We start from the raw sequence: 14,638 nt of genomic DNA, 5'->3' as shown, positions 1-14,638 counted from the left end.
ATCTTGAATCCAGTGGCAAAGTGAGCAAGGAACCCACGTCTGGGTATACCCTAACAACTAAGGGCGAACAAAGTGATACCAAAGGGGATGATGGACGGAGCGTTTGAGCAAATCAAACACTCACCCCCAGTCAACTGATCTGGGTTTAATCCATCATCATTCTTTAGCTCACTCCACCACCCCAGTTCGGATATGGCCATATGCAAATCAGTCTGACCCTGTGCCTCATGGGAACAGTCCAGCCCGAACTGCCAAGCCATGTCTTCCCTGGACCGGAAACAAGCATCCTGGGACCGGTTTCGGGTTCATAACCCTCATCAGCCAGGCTATCTTGAATCCAGTGGCAAAGTGAGCAAGGGACCCACGTATGGGCATACCCTGCCAACTTAGTGCGAACAAAGTGATACCAAAGGGGATGATGGACTGAGCGTGTGAGCAAATCAAACACTCACCCGAGTCAACTGATCTGGGTTTAATCCATCATCATTCTTTAGCTCTCTCCACCACCCCAGTTCAGACATGGCCATATGCAAATCAGTCTGACCCTGTGACTCATGGGAACAGTCCAGACCGAACTGCCAAGCCATGTCTTCCCTGGACCGGAAACAAGCATCCTGGGACCGGTTTCGGGTTCATAACCCTCATCAGCCAGGCTATCTTGAATCCAGTGGCAAAGTGAGCTAGGGACACACGTCTGGGCATACCCTGCCAACTTAGGGCGAACAAAGCGATACCAAAGGGGATGAAGGACGGAGCGTTTGAGCAAATCAAACACTCACGCGAGTCAACTGATCTGGGTTTAATCCATCATCATTCTTTAGCTCACTCCACCACCCCAGTTCAGACATGGCCATATGCAAATCAGTCTGACCCTGTGACTCGTGGGAACAGTCCAGACCGAACTGCCAAGCCATGTCTTCCCTGGACCGGAAACAAGCATCCTGGGACCGGTTTCGGGTTCATAAACCTCATCAGCCAGGCTATCTTGAATCCAGTGGCAAAGTTAGCTAGGGACCCACATCTGGGCATACCCTGCCAACTTAGGGCGAATAAAGCAACCAAAGGGGATGATGGATGGAGCGTTTGAGCAAATCAAACACTCACCCCCAGTCAACTGATCTGGGTTTAATCCATCATCATTCTTTAGCTCACTCCACCACCCCAGTTCAGACATGGCCATATGCAAATCAGTCTGACCCTGTGCCTCATGGGAACAGTCCAGCCCGAACTGCCATGCCATGTCTTCACTGGACCAGAAACAAGCATACTGGGACCAATTTCGGGTTCATAACCCTCATCAGCCAGGCTATCTTGAATCCAGTGGCAAAGTGAGCAAGAGACCCACGTTTGGGCATACCCTGCCAACTGAGGGCGAACAAAGCGATACCAAAGGGGATGATGGACGGAGCGTTTGTGCAAATCAAACACTCACCCCCAGTCAAATGATCTGGGTTTAATCCATCATCATTCTTTAGCTCACTCCACCACCCCAGTTCAGACATGGCCATATGCAAATCAGTCTGACCCTGTGCCTCATGGGAACAGTCCAGCCCGAACTGCCAAGCCATATCTTCCCTGGACCGGAAACAAGCATCCTGGGACCGGTTTCGGGTTCATAACCCTCATCAGCCAGGCTATCTTGAATCCAGTGGCAAAGTGAGCAAGGAACCCACGTCTGGGTATACCCTGCCAACTAAGGGCGAACAAAGTGATACCAAAGGGGATGATGGACGGAGCGTTTGAGCAAATCAAACACTCACCCCAGTCAACTGATCTGGGTTTAATCCATCATCATTCTTTAGCTCACTCCACCACCCTAGTTCAGACATGGCCATATGCAAATCAGTCTGACCCTGTGACTCATGGGAACAGTCCAGACCAAACTGCCAAGCCATGTCTTCCCTGAACCGGAAACAAGCATCCTGGGACCGGTTGCGGGTTCATAACCCTCATCAGCCAGGCCATCTTGAATCCAGTGGCAAAGTGAGCTAGGGACCCACGTCTGGGCATACCCTGCCAACTTAGGGCGAACAAAGCGATACCAAAGGGGATAATAGACGGAGCGTTTGAGCAAATCAAACACTCACCCCCAGGCAACTGATCTGGGTTTAATCCATCATCATTCTTTAGCTCACTCCACCACCCCAGTTCAGACATGGCCATTTGCAAATCAGTCTGACCCTGTGCCTCATGGGAACAGTCCAGCCCGAACTGCCATGCCATGTCTTCCCTGGACCGGAAACAAGCATCCTGGGACCGGTTACGGGTTCATAACCCTCATCAGCCAGGCTATCTTGAATCCAGTGGCAAAGTGAGCAAGGAACCCACGTCTGGGTATACCCTGCCAACTAAGGGCGAACAAAGTGATACCAAAGGGGATGATGGACGGAGCGTTTGAGCAAATCAAACACTCACCCCCAGTCAACTGATCTGGGTTTAATCCATCATCATTCTTTAGCTCACTCCACCACCCTAGTTCGGATATGGCCATATGCAAATCAGTTTGACCCTGTGCCTCATGGGAACAGTCCAGCCCGAACTGCCAATCCATGTCTTCCCTGGACCGGAAACAAGCATCCTGGGACCGGTTTCGGGTTCATAACCCTCATCAGCCAGGCTATCTTGAATCCAGTGGCAAAGTGAGCAAGGGACCCACGTATGGGCATACCCTGCCAACTTAGTGCGAACAAAGTGATACCAAAGGGGATGATGGACTGAGCGTGTGAGCAAATCAAACACTCACGTGAGTCAACTGATCTGGGTTTAATCCATCATCATTCTTTAGCTCACTCCACCACCCCTGTTCAGACATGGCCATATGCAAATCAGTCTGACCCTGTGACTCATGGGAACAGTCCAGCCCGAACTGCCATGCCATGTCTTCACTGGACCAGAAACAAACATCCTGGGACCGGTTTCGGGTTCATAACCCTCATTAGCCAGGCCATCTTGAATCCAGTGGCAAAGTGAGCTAGGGACCCACGTCTAGGCATACCCTGCCAACTTAGGGCGAACAAAGCGATACCAAAGGGGATAATAGACGGAGCGTTTGAGCAAATCAAACACTCACCCCCAGTTAACTGATCTGGGTTTAATCCATCATCATTCTTTAGCTCACTCCACCCCCCCAGTTCAGACATGGCCATATGCAAATCAGTCTGACCCTGTGCCTCATGGGAACAGTCCAGCCCGAACGGCCATGCCATGTCTTCCCTGGACCGGAAACAAGCATCCTGGGACCTGTTTCGGGTTCATAACCCTCATCAGCCAGGCTATCTTTAATCCAGGGGCAAAGTGAGCAAGTGACCCACGTCTGGGCATACCCTGCCAACTTAGGGCGAACAAAGCGATTCCAAAGGGGATGAAGGACGGAGCGTTTGAGCAAATCAAACACTCACCCGAGTCAACTGATCTGGGTTTAATCCATCATCATTCTTTAGCTCACCCCACCCCCCCAGTTCAGACATGGCCATATGCAAATCAGTCTGACCCTGTGCCTCATGGGAACAGTCCAGCCCAAACTGCCATGCCATGTCTTCACTGGACCAGAAACAAACATCCTGGGACCGGTTTCGGGTTCATAACCCTCATCAGCCAGGCCATCTTGAATCCAGTGGCAAAGTGAGCTAGGGACCCACGTCTGGGCATACCCTGCCAACTTAGTGCGAACAAAGCGATACCAAAGGGGATAATAGACAGGGCGTTTGAGCAAATCAAAAACTCACCCCCAGGCAACTGATATGGGTTTAATCCATCATCATTCTTTAGCTCACTCCACCACCCCAGTTCAGACATGGCCCTTTGCAAATCAGTCTGACCCTGTGCCTCATGGGAACAGTCCAGCCCGAACTGCCATGCCATGTCTTCCCTGGACCGGAAACAAGCATCCTGGGACCGGTTTCGGGTTCATAACCCTCATCAGCCAGGCTATCTTGAATCCAGTGGCAAAGTGAGCAAGGAACCCACGTCTGGGTATACCCTAACAACTAAGGGCGAACAAAGTGATACCAAAGGGGATGATGGACGGAGCGTTTCAGCAAATCAAACACTCACCCCCAGTCAACTGATCTGGGTTTAATCCATCATCATTCTTTAGCTCACTCCACCACCCCAGTTCGGATATGGCCATATGCAAATCAGTCTGACCCTGTGCCTCATGGGAACAGTCCAGCCCGAACTGCCAAGCCATGTCTTCCCTGGACCGGAAACAAGCATCCTGGGACCGGTTTCGGGTTCATAACCCTCATCAGCCAGGCTATCTTGAATCCAGTGGCAAAGTGAGCAAGGGACCCACGTATGGGCATACCCTGCCAACTTAGTGCGAACAAAGTGATACCAAAGGGGATGATGGACTGAGCGTGTGAGCAAATCAAACACTCACCCGAGTCAACTGATCTGGGTTTAATCCATCATCATTCTTTAGCTCTCTCCACCACCCCAGTTCAGACATGGCCATATGCAAATCAGTCTGACCCTGTGACTCATGGGAACAGTCCAGACCGAACTGCCAAGCCATGTCTTCCCTGGACCGGAAACAAGCATCCTGGGACCGGTTTCGGGTTCATAACCCTCATCAGCCAGGCTATCTTGAATCCAGTGGCAAAGTGAGCTAGGGACACACGTCTGGGCATACCCTGCCAACTTAGGGCGAACAAAGCGATACCAAAGGGGATGAAGGACGGAGCGTTTGAGCAAATCAAACACTCACGCGAGTCAACTGATCTGGGTTTAATCCATCATCATTCTTTAGCTCACTCCACCACCCCAGTTCAGACATGGCCATATGCAAATCAGTCTGACCCTGTGACTCATGGGAACAGTCCAGACCGAACTGCCAAGCCATGTCTTCCCTAGACCGGAAACAAGCATCCTGGGACCGGTTTCGGGTTCATAAACCTCATCAGCCAGGCTATCTTGAATCCAGTGGCAAAGTTAGCTAGGGACCCACATCTGGGCATACCCTGCCAACTTAGGGCGAATAAAGCGATACCAAAGGGGATGATGGATGGAGCGTTTGAGCAAATCAAACACTCACCCCCAGTCAACTGATCTGGGTTTAATCCATCATCATTCTTTAGCTCACTCCACCACCCCAGTTCAGTCATGGCCATATGCAAATCAGTCTGACCCTGTGCCTCAGGGGAACAGTCCAGCCCGAACTGCCATGCCATGTCTTCACTGGACCAGAAACAAGCATACTGGGACCAGTTTCGGGTTCATAACCCTCATCAGCCAGGCTATCTTGAATCCAGTGGCAAAGTGAGCAAGAGACCCACGTCTGGGCATACCCTGCCAACTTAGGGCGAACAAAGCGATACCAAAGGGGATGATGGACGGAGCGTTTGTGCAAATCAAACACTCACCCCCAGTCAAATGATCTGGGTTTAATCCATCATCATTCTTTAGCTCACTCCACCACCCCAGTTCAGACATGGCCATATGCAGATCAGTCTGACCCTGTGCCTCATGGGAACAGTCCAGCCCGAACTGCCAAGCCATATCTTCCCTGGACCGGAAACAAGCATCCTGGGACCGGTTTCGGGTTCATAACCCTCATCAGTCGGCTATCTTGAATCCAGTGGCAAAGTGAGCAAGGAACCCACGTCTGGGTATACCCTGCCAACTAAGGGCGAACAAAGTGATACCAAAGGGGATGATGGACGGAGCGTTTGAGCAAATCAAACACTCACCCCAGTCAACTGATCTGGGTTTAATCCATCATCATTCTTTAGCTCACTCCACCACCCTAGTTCAGACATGGCCATATGCAAATCAGTCTGACCCTGTGACTCATGGGAACAGTCCAGACCAAACTGCCAAGCCATGTCTTCCCTGAACCGGAAACAAGCATCCTGGGACCGGTTGCGGGTTCATAACCCTCATCAGCCAGGCTATCTTGAATCCAGTGGCAAAGTTAGCAAGGGACCCACATCTGGGCATACCCTGCCAACTTAGAGCGAATAAAGCGATACCAAAGGGGATGATGGATGGAGCGTTTGAGCAAATCAAACACTCACCCCCAGTTAACTGATCTGGGTTTAATCCATCATCATTCTTTAGCTCACTCCACCCCCCCCAGTTCAGACATGGCCATATGCAAATCAGTCTGACCCTGTGCCTCATGGGAACAGTCCAGCCCGAACGGCCATGCCATGTCTTCCCTGGACCGGAAACAAGCATCCTGGGACCAGTTTCGGGTTCATAACCCTCATCAGCCAGGCTATCTTTAATCCAGGGGCAAAGTGAGCAAGTGACCCACGTCTGGGCATACCCTGCCAACTTAGGGCGAACAAAGCGATTCCAAAGGGGATGAAGGACGGAGCGTTTGAGCAAATCAAACACTCACCCGAGTCAACTGATCTGGGTTTAATCCATCATCATTCTTTAGCTCACCCCACCCCCCCAGTTCAGACATGGCCATATGCAAATCAGTTTGACCCTGTGCCTCATGGGAACAGTCCAGCCCAAACTGCCATGCCATGTCTTCACTGGACCAGAAACAAACATCCTGGGACCTGTTTCGGGTTCATAACCCTCATCAGCCAGGCCATCTTGAATCCAGTGGCAAAGTGAGCTAGGGACCCACGTCTGGGCATACCCTGCCAACTTAGGGCGAACAAAGCGATACCAAAGGGGATAATAGACGGAGCGTTTGAGCAAATCAAACACTCACCCCCAGGCAACTGATCTGGGTTTAATCCATCATCATTCTTTAGCTCACTCCACCACCCCAGTTCAGACATGGCCATTTGCATATCAGTCTGACCCTGTGCCTCATGGGAACTGTCCAGCCCGAACTACCATGCCATGTCTTCCCTGGACCGGAAACAAGCATCCTGGGACCGGTTTCGGGTTCATAACCCTCATCAGCCTGGCTATCTTGAATCCAGTGGCAAAGTGAGCAAGGAACCCACGTCTGGGTATACCCTGCCAACTAAGGGCGAACAAAGTGATACCAAAGGGGATGATGGACGGAGCGTTTGAGCAAATCAAACACTCACCCCCAGTCAACTGATCTGGGTTTAATCCATCATCATTCTTTAGCTCACTCCACCACCCCAGTTCGGATATGGCCATATGCAAATCAGTCTGACCCTGTGCCTCATGGGAACAGTCCAGCCCGAACTGCCAAGCCATGTCTTCCCTGGACCGGAAACAAGCATCCTGGGACCGGTTTCGGGTTCATAACCCTCATCAGCCAGGCTATCTTGAATCCAGTGGCAAAGTGAGCAAGGGACCCACGTATGGGCATACCCTGCCAACTTAGTGCGAACAAAGTGATACCAAAGGGGATGATGGACGGAGCGTTTGAGCAAATCAAACACTCACCCCAGTCAACTGATCTGGGTTTAATCCATCATCATTCTTTAGCTCACTCCACCACCCTAGTTCAGACATGGCCATATGCAAATCAGTTTGACCCTGTGACTCATGGGAACAGTCCAGACCAAACTGCCAAGCCATGTCTTCCCTGAACCGGAAACAAGCATCCTGGGACCGGTTGCGGGTTCATAACCCTCATCAGCCAGGCTATCTTGAATCCAGTGGCAAAGTTAGCAAGGGACCCACATCTGGGCATACCCTGCCAACTTAGGGCGAATAAAGCGATACCAAAGGGGATGATGGATGGAGCGTTTGAGCAAATCAAACACTCACCCCCAGTTAACTGATCTGGGTTTAATCCATCATCATTCTTTAGCTCACTCCACCCCCCCAGTTCAGACATGGCCATATGCAAATCAGTCTGACCCTGTGCCTCATGGGAACAGTCCAGCCCGAACGGCCATGCCATGTCTTCCCTGGACCGGAAACAAGCATCCTGGGACCAGTTTCGGGTTCATAACCCTCATCAGCCAGGCTATCTTTAATCCAGGGGCAAAGTGAGCAAGTGACCCACGTCTGGGCATACCCTGCCAACTTAGGGCGAACAAAGCGATTCCAAAGGGGATGAAGGACGGAGCGTTTGAGCAAATCAAACACTCACCCGAGTCAACTGATCTGGGTTTAATCCATCATCATTCTTTAGCTCACCCCACCCCCCCAGTTCAGACATGGCCATATGCAAATCAGTCTGACCCTGTGCCTCATGGGAACAGTCCAGCCCAAACTGCCATGCCATGTCTGCACTGGACCAGAAACAAACATCCTGGGACCGGTTTCGGGTTCATAACCCTCATCAGCCAGGCCATCTTGAACCCAGTGGCAAAGTGAGCTAGGGACCCACGTCTGGGCATACCCTGCCAACTTAGGGCGAACAAAGCGATACCAAAGGGGATAATAGACGGAGCGTTTGAGCAAATCAAACACTCACCCCCAGGCAACTGATCTGGGTTTAATCCATCATCATTCTTTAGCTCACTCTACCACCCCAGTTCAGACATGGCCATTTGCAAATCAGTCTGACCCTGTGCCTCATGGGAACAGTCCAGCCCGAACTGCCATGCCATGTCTTCCCTGGACCGGAAACAAGCATCCTGGGACCGGTTTCGGGTTCATAACCCTCATCAGCTACGCTATCTTGAATCCAGTGGCAAAGTGAGCAAGGAACCCACGTCTGGGTATACCCTGCCAACTAAGGGCGAACAAAGTGATACCAAAGGGGATGATGGACGGAGCGTTTGAGCAAATCAAACACTCACCCCCAGTCAACTGATCTGGGTTTAATCCATCATCATTCTTTAGCTCACTCCACCACCCCAGTTCAGACATGGCCATATGCAAATCAGTCTGACCCTGTGCCTCATGGGAACAGTCCAGCCCGAACTGCCAAGCCATGTCTTCCCTGGACCGGAAACAAGCATCCTGGGACCGGTTTCGGGTTCAGAACCCTCATCAGCCAGGCTATCTTGAATCCAGTGGCAAAGTTAGCTAGGGACCCACATCTGGGCATACCCTGCCAACTTAGGGCGAACAAAGTGATACCAAAGGGGATGATGGACTGAGCGTGTGAGCAAATCAAACACTCACCCGAGTCAACTGATCTGGGTTTAATCTATCATCATTCTTTAGCTCACTCCACCACCCCAGTTCAGACATGGCCATATGCAAATCAGTCTGACCCTGTGACTCATGGGAACAGTCCAGCCCGAACTGCCATGCCATGTCTTCACTGGACCAGAAACAAGCATACTGGGACCAGTTTCGGGTTCATAACCCTCATCAGCCAGGCTATCTTGAATCCAGTGGCAAAGTGAGCAAGGGACCCACGTCTGGGCATACCCTGCCAACTTAGGGCGAACAAAGCGATACCAAAGGGGATGATGGACGGAGCGTTTGTGCAAATCAAACACTCACACCCAGTCAAATGATCTGGGTTTAATCCATCATCATTCTTTAGCTCACTCCACCACCCCAGTTCAGACATGGCCATATGCAAATCAGTCTGACCCTGTGCCTCATGGGAACAGTCCAGCCCGAACTGCCAAGCCATGTCTTCCCAGGACCGGAAACAAGCATCCTGGGACCGGTTTCGGGTTCATAACCCTCATCAGCCAGGCTATCTTGAATCCAGTGGCAAAGTGAGCAAGGAACCCACGTCTGGGTATACCCTGCCAACTAAGGGCGAACAAAGTGATACCAAAGGGGATGATGGACGGAGCGTTTGAGCAAATCAAACACTCACCCCCAGTCAACTGATCTGGGTTTAATCCATCATCATTCTTTAGCTCACTCCACCACCCCAGTTCGGATATGGCCATATGCAAATCAGTCTGACCCTGTGCCTCATGGGAACAGTCCAGCCCGAACTGCCAAGCCATGTCTTCCCTGGACCGGAAACAAGCATCCTGGGACCGGTTTCGGGTTCATAACCCTCATCAGCCAGGCTATCTTGAATCCAGTGCCAAAGTGAGCAAGGGACCCACGTATGGGCATACCCTGCCAACTTAGTGCGAACAAAGTGATACCAAAGGGGATGATGGACTGAGCGTGTGAGCAAATCAAACACTCACCCGAGTCAACTGATCTGGGTTTAATCCATCATCATTCTTTAGCTCTCTCCACCACCCCAGTTCAGACATGGCCATATGCAAATCAGTCTGACCCTGTGACTCATGGGAACAGTCCAGACCGAACTGCCAAGCCATGTCTTCCCTGGACCGGAAACAAGCATCCTGGGACCGGTTTCGGGTTCATAACCCTCATCAGCCAGGCTATCTTGAATCCAGTGGCAAAGTGAGCTAGGGACACACGTCTGGGCATACACTGCCAACTTAGGGCGAACAAAGCGATACCAAAGGGGATGAAGGACGGAGCGTTTGAGCAAATCAAACACTCACCCGAGTCAACTGATCTGGGTTTAATCCATCATCATTCTTTAGCTCACTCCACCACCCCAGTTCAGACATGGCCATATGCAAATCAGTCTGACCCTGTGACTCATGGGAACAGTCCAGACCGAACTGCCAAGCCATGTCTTCCCTGGACTGGAAACAAGCATCCTGGGACCGGTTTCGGGTTCATAAACCTCATCAGCCAGGCTATCTTGAATCCAGTGGCAAAGTTAGCTAGGGACCCACATCTGGGCATACCCTGTCAACTTAGGGCGAATAAAGCGATACCAAAGGGGATGATGGATGGAGCATTTGAGCAAATCAAACACTCACCCCCAGTCAACTGATCTGGGTTTAATCCATCATCATTCTTTAGCTCACTCCACCACCCCAGTTCAGACATGGCCATATGCAAATCAGTCTGACCCTGTGCCTCATGGGAACAGTCCAGCCCGAACTGCCATGCCATGTCTTCACTGGACCAGAAACAAGCATACTGGGACCAGTTTCGGGTTCATAACCCTCATCAGCCAGGCTATCTTGAATCCAGTGGCAAAGTGAGCAAGGGACCCAGGTCTGGGCATACCCTGCCAACTTAGGGCGAACAAAGCGATACCAAAGGGGATGATGGACGGAGCGTTTGTGCAAATCAAACACTCACCCCCAGTCAAATGATCTGGGTTTAATCCATCATCATTCTTTAGCTCACTCCACCACCCCAGTTCAGACATGGCCATATGCAAATCAGTCTGACCCTGTGCCTCATGGGAACAGTCCAGCCCGAACTGCCAAGCCATGTCTTCCCTGGACCGGAAACAAGCATCCTGGGACCGGTTTCGGGTTCATAACCCTCATCAGCCAGGCTATCTTGAATCCAGTGGCAAAGTGAGCAAGGAACCCACGTCTGGGTATACCCTGCCAACTAAGGGCGAACAAAGTGATACCAAAGGGGATGATGGACGGAGCGTTTGAGCAAATCAAACACTCACCCCAGTCAACTGATCTGGGTTTAATCCATCATCATTCTTTAGCTCACTCCACCACCCTAGTTCAGACATGGCCATATGCAAATCAGTCTGACCCTGTGACTCATGGGAACAGTCCAGACCAAACTGCCAAGCCATGTCTTCCCTGAACCGGAAGCAAGCATCCTGGGACCGGTTGCGGGTTCATAACCCTCATCAGCCAGGCTATCTTGAATCCAGTGGCAAAGTTAGCAAGGGACCCACATCTGGGCATACCCTGCCAACTTAGGGCGAATAAAGCGATACCAAAGGGGATGATGGATGGAGCGTTTGAGCAAATCAAACACTCACCCCCAGTTAACTGATCTGGGTTTAATCCATCATCATTCTTTAGCTCACTCCACCCCCCCCAGTTCAGACATGGCCATATGCAAATCAGTCTGACACTGTGCCTCATGGGAACAGTCCAGCCCGAACGGCCATGCCATGTCTTCCCTGGACCGGAAACAAGCATCCTGGGACCAGTTTCGGGTTCATAACCCTCATCAGCCAGGCTATCTTTAATCCAGGGGCAAAGTGAGCAAGTGACCCACGTCTGGGCATACCCTGCCAACTTAGGGCGAACAAAGCGATTCCAAAGGGGATGAAGGACGGAGCGTTTGAGCAAATCAAACACTCACCCGAGTCAACTGATCTGGGTTTAATCCATCATCATTCGTTAGCTCACCCCACCCCCCCAGTTCAGACATGGCCATATGCAAATCAGTCTGACCCTGTGCCTCATGGGAACAGTCCAGCCCAAACGGCCATGCCATGTCTTCACTGGACCAGAAACAAACATCCTGGGACCGGTTTCGGGTTCATAACCCTCATCAGCCAGGCCATCTTGAATCCAGTGGCAAAGTGAGCTAGGGACCCACGTCTGGGCATACCCTGCCAACTTAGGGCGAACAAAGTGATACCAAAGGGGATAATAGATGGAGCGTTTGAGCAAATCAAACACTCACCCCCAGGCAACTGATCTGGGTTTAATCCATCATCATTCTTTAGCTCACTCCACCACCCCAGTTCACACATGGCCATTTGCAAATCAGTCTGACCCTGTGCCTCATGGGAACTGTCCAGCCCGAACTGCCATGCCATGTCTTCCCTGGACCGGAAACAAGCATCCTGGGACCAGTTTCGGGTTCATAACCCTCATCAGCCAGGCTATCTTGAATCCAGTGGCAAAGTGAGCAAGGAACCCACGTCTGGGTATACCCTGCCAACTAAGGGCGAACAAAGTGATACCAAAGGGGATGATGGACGGAGCGTTTGAGCAAATCAAACACTCACCCCCAGTCAACTGATCTGGGTTTAATCCATCATCATTCTTTAGCTCACTCCACCACCCCAGTTCGGATATGGCCATATGCAAATCAGTCTGACCCTGTGCCTCATGGGAACAGTCCAGCCCGAACTGCCAAGCCATGTCTTCCCTGGACCGGAAACAAGCATCCTGGGACCGGTTTCGGGTTCATAACCCTCATCAGCCAGGCTATCTTGAATCCAGTGGCAAAGTGAGCAAGGGACCCACGTATGGGCATACCCTGCCAACTTAGTGCGAACAAAGTGATACCAAAGGGGATGATGGACGGAGCGTTTGAGCAAATCAAACACTCACCCAAGTCAACTGATCTGGGTTTAATCCATCATCATTCTTTAGCTCACTCCACCACCCTAGTTCAGACATGGCCATATGCAAATCAGTTTGACCCTGTGACTCATGGGAACAGTCCAGACCAAACTGCCAAGCCATGTCTTCCCTGAACCGGAAACAAGCATCCTGGGACCGGTTTCGGGTTCATAACCCTCATCAGCCAGGCTATCTTTAATCCAGGGGCAAAGTGAGCAAGTGACCCACGTCTGGGCATACCCTGCCAACTTAGGGCGAACAAAGCGATTCCAAAGGGGATGAAGGACGGAGCGTTTGGGCAAATCAAACACTCACCCGAGTCAACTGATCTGGGTTTAATCCATCATCATTCTTTAGCTCACCCCACCCCCCCAGTTCAGACATGGCCATATGCAAATCAGTCTGACCCTGTGCCTCATGGGAACAGTCCAGCCCAAACTGCCATGCCATGTCTTCACAGGACCGAAAACAAACATCCTGGGACCGGTTTCAGGTTCATAACCCTCATCAGCCAGGCCATCTTGAATCCAGTGGCAAAGTGAGCTAGGGACCCACGTCTGGGCATACCCTGCCAACTTAGGGCGAACAAAGCGATACCAAAGGGGATAAAAGACGGAGCGTTTGAGCATATCAAACACTCACCCCCAGGCAACTGATCTGGGTTTAATCCATCATCATTCTTTAGCTCACTCTACCACCCCAGTTCAGACATGGCCATTTGCAAATCAGTCTGACCCTGTGCCTCATGGGAACAGTCCAGCCCGAACTGCCATGCCATGTCTTCCCTGGACCGGAAACAAGCATCCTGGGACCGGTTTCGGGTTCATAACCCTCATCAGCCAGGCTATCTTGAATCCAGTGGCAAAGTGAGCAAGGAACCCACGTCTGGGTATACCCTGCCAACTAAGGGCGAACAAAGTGATACCAAAGGGGATGATGGACGGAGCGTTTGAGCAAATCAAACACTCACCCCCAGTCAACTGATCTGAGTTTAATCCATCATCATTCTTTAGCTCACTCCACCACCCCAGTTCAGACATGGACATATGCAAATCAGTCTGACCCTGTGCCTCATGGGAACAGTCCAGCCCGAACTGCCAAGCCATGTCTTCCCTGGACCGGAAACAAGCATCCTGGGACCGGTTTCGGGTTCAGAACGCTCATCAGCCAGGCTATCTTGAATCCAGTGGCAAAGTGAGCAAGGAACCCACGTCTGGGTATACCCTGCCAACTAAGGGCGAACAAAGTGATACCAAAGGGGATGATGGACTGAGCGTGTGAGCAAATCAAACACTCACCCGAGTCAACTGATCTGGGTTTAGTCCATCATCATTCTTTAGCTCACTCCACCACCCCAGTTCAGACATGGCCATATGCAAATCAGTCTGACCCTGTGACTCATGGGAACAGTCCAGCCCGAACTGCCATGCCATGTCTTCACTGGACCAGAAACAAGCATCCTGGGACCGGTTTCGGGTTCATAACCCTCATCAGCCAGGCTATCTTGAATCCAGTGGCAAAGTGAGCTAGGGACCCACGTCTGGGCATACCCTGCCAACTTAGGGCGAACAAAGCGATACCAAAGGGGATGAAGGACAGAGCGTTTGAGCAAATCAAACACTCACCCGAGTCAACTGATCTGGGTTTAATCCATCATCATTCTTTAGCTCACTCCACCACCCCAGTTCAGACATAGCCATATGCAAATCTGTCTGACCCTGTGACTC

Source organism: Triturus cristatus, chromosome 1_1 (genome assembly GCF_964204655.1).
Source record: "Triturus cristatus chromosome 1_1, aTriCri1.1, whole genome shotgun sequence".
In the NCBI taxonomy this organism is placed as follows: domain Eukaryota; kingdom Metazoa; phylum Chordata; class Amphibia; order Caudata; family Salamandridae; genus Triturus; species Triturus cristatus.
The sequence above is the reverse complement of the archived record's forward strand: the minus strand, read 5'-3'. Positions refer to the sequence as shown.